Raw genomic sequence first — 6,333 nt, 5'->3', positions numbered from 1 at the left:
CGGCCGCGCCGCCGGTTCCGGCCAATTACTGGTCCGGGCCCGTGTCCGTATCAGCGGGATTGTGTCAGAAGCCGTAGAAAATTGTTACCTAGAACACACTCCCGATCGCAAAATCAGTCCGCTTGTCAGCCCGGCATTAGAGTTCGCCAGAAACCGAATCTGCGAAACGTGCAGTCGAGCATATAAATTTTACTTTATATCATTGCTAAGTAAGCTCGCTTCTGAGGACGAGAAGCTCGACATTCTTCTCGGCCACTGAGTCCGTCTCAGCAGTGCGTGTGTGGTGAGGGCCTGCTTGGTGAACCGTATCTTGTCCTGACAGTCAGCCGAGCCGTCTTTATAGCGTGAGCAGACCTCAGAGAGACAGGCACGAATTTCCACTATCAGACATAAAATCACTGAGTGGTATTTTAGATTCTGCAGTTAGCGTTCAGTTCTGGCGCTGACTCAGATCTCTCAGAAAACTCTGAACTCACGACAGAGTGAGGTTCATGCAGATAAAGATCCAACTGGTTAGTTTGTTCAGCGAGGTCTGTCGTTGCCGTTTTAGTGAAGCCGTTCAGGGCCAAAAAGAACAGGCGGTAGCGAGGTTTGCACGGGCAACCCAGTACCCGTATGTCTATATATAGCTATGCTATACGTTGAAGTTGTGCTGTACAGTGTAAAGAGGGATACGGGATGTTAGGATGTGAGATGACGTCACCGGTGACGTCATATGATGACCTATGACGTCACCGGTGCGGGACGGACGGGGATTGGTCGCCTGCGGCTGTGCGGTGACCGGCCGAGATGGTCTGGGCCAAATACACCAGTTTGGATCGAGCCAGCGTGTGTGGCGGACGTCACCTCACGTTATAACAGTGGCGACGAGACTGAACCCGCGCGGCGTGCGCCATGGCCAGTCTGAGTGGTTTGGTGAGGGAGTTTGATCCCAGTCAAGAGTCGTTTGGGACATATGCCAGATGGCTGGAACAGTACCTGGTGGCTACGGGTGTCTCTGGCCAAGCTAAGAGACGTGCGACTCTGCTTAGTGTGGTAGGGCCTAAGACATTTGCACTGCTGGAGGATCTGGTAGCGCCGCAGACGGTCAGCGACCTGGAGTACGAGCAGCTAGTCACTGTGCTGCAAGGTCACTTTGAGCCGAAGTCATCTGAGATCGTCGCTCGGTTCCGGTTCCATTCGTGCTGCAGAGACGAGAACGAATCGGTCACCGAGTACGCAGCCAGGCTACGCAGGTTGGCAAAGCCGTGTCAGTTTCCGTCCGAGACCCTGCCGGAGATGCTCCGAGACCGACTGGTGTGTGGCATTCGGGACACCAGACTGCAAGCCAGGCTCCTCAGCCAGACGAGCCTGACCCTGGAGTCAGCTCTGGCGCTGGCCTGCACCAGCGAGGCAGCAGAGGCTCAGGCGCAGGAGATTGGCCGCGCTGAGTCCGCCGCTGTGCCGGCCGCCCGGCCGCTGGCGGTGGTCGGCCGGCTGGAGCAGCGCAGCACGCAGCGCGCAGCGCCGCCTCGGGCAGGTGGTGGGCGTGGTCCAGCGCCCGGCGGTCAGGGCCGGCGCCCGGCCGCGATGGACTCGCCCAGTCGGAGGGGAGGTACCGTGACACGGGATCGGCGGGGACCGAGGGAGCAGCAGCAAGGCGCTCCTTGTCACCGCTGTCGGAGCCGCCGACATTCGCCGAGCAGGTGCTGGGCGAGAAATCGCCGCTGCTTCCAGTGCGGTGAGATGGGACACGTTCGAGATGCATGCCGCGCAGCGGGTCGCGGCTGGGTGGATCAAGTGGAGGACGATGAGTTCGGCGCTCCGGCATCACCAGCGGAGGGAGCGGACCCCGCAGACGACGCTGCTGAAGAGGTCTACACGCTGTTCTACCAGTCACCGCAGTCACCGCAGTCAAAAAAGAGCCGCCCGCCCCTGTACGTGGATATCAAACTAAACGGCCGTGCAGTGCGGGCGGAGGTGGATACAGGCGCCGCGGTCTCTGTGTGTTCGGAGGAACAGTTTAACAGGCTGTACGTCCGGCGGAGCGGCCGGCGTTAGATAGGGGAGAGCGGTCTGGGAACGAGGGTAGAGGTCAGTTGGAGCGGTCCGCGTCGGAGGGTGTGAGGCGTGCTGCGGAGAACCGTATTCTCAGGCCACGGCCGACGGCGAAGCCGGACCGTTTTGCTGCGGTATGGAGAAATACCGGTACCGTGACTTAAGTGTTACGTGTTGGTGTGTTGTGTTTGGAAGAGCGTTTGTGTTCGGGTGGTTTGTGACTGTGGTGGAGGTGTTAGGATGTGAGATGACGTCACCGGTGACGTCATATGATGACCTATGACGTCACCGGTGCGGGACGGACGGGGATTGGTCGCCTGCGGCTGTGCGGTGACCGGCCGAGATGGTCTGGGCCAAATACACCAGTTTGGATCGAGCCAGCGTGTGTGGCGGACGTCACCTCACGTTATAACACGGGAAATTAAATGTGTTCTCTAAATATCCTTCAGAAATCAGTTCATTGTTTCCGGTGATACTCGTTTATGAAGAAAAAGATGCTGTGTAAACCACGTAAACGCCGTGCGTCTCTGTACTTATTACCCGTTCATATAATGTCACCCGCATGCTTTCGGTCGGTTCATTACGACTTGACCATTACAATTCAATGTCAACTCCCTCATTAGCATTTGTGAGGGGACCACCAGCCCACCCAGCCGCAATGCCGCGTGATAACGGCGTCACCAGACGATTACAAAACCCGGTAACCTTGCAATTAGCGCATAACAATATCTTATCAGTCGCAAGTAAATGATGCCATCGGCATTTTTGCATCTAAGTATGGTATCACTATCGTATATGGATGACGGACAGGACACCCATTCTGAATAACTGATCTTTTGTACACAGCTCAGCATTGATGAAAACAAGAAGGAATTTTCTGTGAATTATCCGTAGATACATGACTGAAGATGACAGAAAGCTGAGGTGAATATTTATTAAAACTCTATTATAACAATACTACACATTTTGTATTGTCTCGAAAAGATTCGGCATGCAGTATGGGTCCCCACTGCTAACAATGCCACATTTGCATATGCAACAGTGCACCGACCCACCTTTGTGAAGAGACGTGCAGAGAACGACGACGACCAGACTGAGCCAGTTCATGGCCGGTCCGCGGCTCCTCCGCTGTCCCAGTGTAAAATCTTGATCTGTCTGTCTTACAAAGATGACGATGGCAACACCTTTACTGGTGATTGTCTGAGCTTCGGGCTGTCCACTCACTGTCTCTCAACCACATCAAATCTGGGAGTCAGGAATTCAGAGAATCTTACAGACGGCGTCCAAAGGACAACAGTGCTCAAAACCTTCCTCTTGTCACAGCATCGACCGCGAGCCTTTTTAGTCAGTCTCTAGGTCAGCACCAAATTACTCATCCTACGGATAGGTGCAGACAGCTCACGTTTGGATCTTACATCCAACCCAAGCGGGAGGTTCTTTCACAGAGGTCACTACCCAAAAACAGGGGCTGGCGAGTCACACTCGCGTGTCTGCCTTCCGCGGGTGGCTCAAGTACGGAAACGCCGACCACCTCAGTTAAAACACAAATCTCACGGTGCCTGACCTGGCTTCAGACAGGTCACTGTTTCAGTTCTGTCTGATCTTCTCCGTAGCTGTCTGACGCGTCCAGCTTTGTCCCAGCTCCACAGCACCCTCACGTGCACCACCTCGCCGCGCCGCTGCCGCCGGCCGACTGACGACAGTCGCTGAGTGCCGGCTGGAGCCGCCGAGACGACCGTGCAGCTCCCGCCCGCCGGTCCCCCGGGGCCGCCCTCGGCCCGCTCGAGCGTCGGTGTTATCCAGCCGCCCTCACACGCAGACGGACACCTCGAATGCGCACAGCAGGAGAAACCGTATAAGATCGCCAAACGTCGGATCAAGGTACGATGAGGCGTGACACAATGTTGCGGCGAGGTCGTCTGAGAATATAAGTCGACATTCCAGCTTACGTCACATGGATCTTGTTACTGCTAATGCCGATTGTCGAAGGTGGACGGCAAGCAAAAAAAGTAGCAGCCAGTGATTTTGTGTATCACCAAGCGAGGAGGATGAATTTTCTTTCATCACTGACTGCGCTTAATACTTAACCCGCGCATGACTGTGGTAATTTCCATAACGCGAGTGACTGAGGGGGGCTCTCCAGAGCCCCCCACCCCCCTCCTATCTCCATAACTACTGGGCCGATCGTCATAATTCAAACGGTGTCTGATAGCCCTGGAAAAACTGTCGAACGAAACCTATTTTCATTGACCTCGAGGTCACCGATGACGTCACAGGTCAGGTCAAAGCAAAAATTATCGGCATTTTTGCTTGTTTACATAGGTACAATTTAGGCTCTGGCCGCCGGCTGACAAGTCCGATCAGGCTCATTTTTGGCTTAGGCACTCCTTGATATATATGTCTTAGATACCCTGAGGGTACCAAACTTTTACTTCTAATTTTTCAGGTCAAGGCCAGGTCATCCTAGGTCACGAAAATTGTATATCATGTGTCGGTTACGTGACGAATGTTTTATGGTCCATTTTACACGTTGATTTCGAAAATAATGTCGTCTGTGTCATTTGAGGTCATCTTCAGCTGAATTTAGCCGGAGGTCAGGTCAATTTCAGGTCAGAAAAGGTCAAATTTTGAAAATGAAATTTTTTCAACAAAAAAGGTACTTACCTATCCGATGCATTTTGAGCTCAGGAACACGAAAGCGCCATTTATATTGCTGAACGATGTCAAAAACTTACTGAAAAATGGTTTTGAAAAATATATAATTGTAAAACTTTGATAATAATGCAAATAACTTGGCTATTTTTGAAGATATTGGGCTAAAGCTTGCTAGAGTAGTTCATCAGTGTGTGTTCTATCACATATATTTCGGTTTTTGCGAAAAATCAAATAATTTTTGATGAAATCAGAAAATATATTTTTTGGTATTGTAAAAATATTTTTTTTTTAATTTACAAAATTTCGAAAATTTGAGAGAGCAATTTGATAGCTAAGTGTATTTGTAGTTCACTGAAGCAAATGAATTGGATCTAGCTTTAAAACTAAGCTCTTGAGAGCGTTTGCCGTAATTCAATATTTCGCATCAAAATCGGCCGACATGACGTCACTCTGACATCGTTTCCGGCCAAACTATGGCAGCTAGAACGTTCAAATTTTAACACAAGGTGTCACATTGATGCCGCTAAGGGTACTGCAAGTTTCGTGTTGATCAGTGAAAGGATTTAGAAAATATTGCCGAAAAACGGGAGGAGGGCTCTGTAGAGCCCCCCCCCCCCCCCCCCAGTCATGCGCGGGTTAATTCGTCAGCTCGTCAGGTAGGTCTCTGGTCTTTGAACCGAACAATTCTTTTATCAATCGTGGTTTCATTTCATTCGCACCCAAAGTAATGTTGGGAATATAAAATCCCATAAAGTGGGATGTGCGGTGGCTAAGTGCGCCAGTATTTTAAATTACAGCTGCTCGATTCATTTAAATAAGTCATATATTCGCATAGCCGTCGATTTGCGGCCGTGGAGCTGGTGGCCAGAAGCGGCCATTTATCACTGCGGCCTTCGTCGCCTATCTGAAATGACCACGGCACTGAACGTTCAAAATTCATTTGAGGACAACTCAAATGGGAGAGTGGACGGAAAAGTATATTTTCCGCTGTTTCGCAGCAACGTTGTGCTGTGTATAGGTAAATGTAAGGCATGCCTTATGCAATTTGTCGTTGTGAAGACCAAAGCGATATTGTCGTTTTCTATCCTATTTATCCAATATCCATGTTGGATAAAATATATTTGGCACCTACACGAAGCCGTTTGCAACAATGATGTGTTCCCGAGGTCTATGTAAATCAGATTCCCTTCCCCACGCATTTATGTGTCCCTCTGCCACCATCGTGCCACCATCGTGTTTCGTTTCACCATCGTCTGCCACCATCGTGTTTCATTTCAAAATTATTCCGCTGTCTGCCGATGGGATGCCCTCCGCCTCGACACACCCGGGACGGAAGTGTTTCCCGCCCTGGTTATGTTTCATGCTCCCACCTCAATCTGCCCCAGTGATGTATTCCCCACCTCAATTCATCCTGTGATGTGTTCCCTTTTTTGCCGTGCACTGCCTCTTGCAGTGATGCGTTCTTTGGTCCCTGCCGTCTGCCCCGGTCTCCGACTGCGTTTCCCACCCGAATCCACCGCCACATCGATGTCTTCCCTGCCGTCTGCGGCCTGTCTATGTATAGTCGCTTCCCTCTTCCAGCAGTGATGCGTTGCCTGGTTCTTGCCGTCCGCCCCGGTGATGCTCCCCGCCTGGCTCTGT

Source organism: Amphibalanus amphitrite, unplaced genomic scaffold (genome assembly GCF_019059575.1).
Source record: "Amphibalanus amphitrite isolate SeventyFive unplaced genomic scaffold, NRLGWU_Aamphi_draft 001874F_arrow, whole genome shotgun sequence".
Lineage (NCBI taxonomy): Eukaryota > Metazoa > Arthropoda > Thecostraca > Balanomorpha > Balanidae > Amphibalanus > Amphibalanus amphitrite.
The sequence above is the reverse complement of the archived record's forward strand: the minus strand, read 5'-3'. Positions refer to the sequence as shown.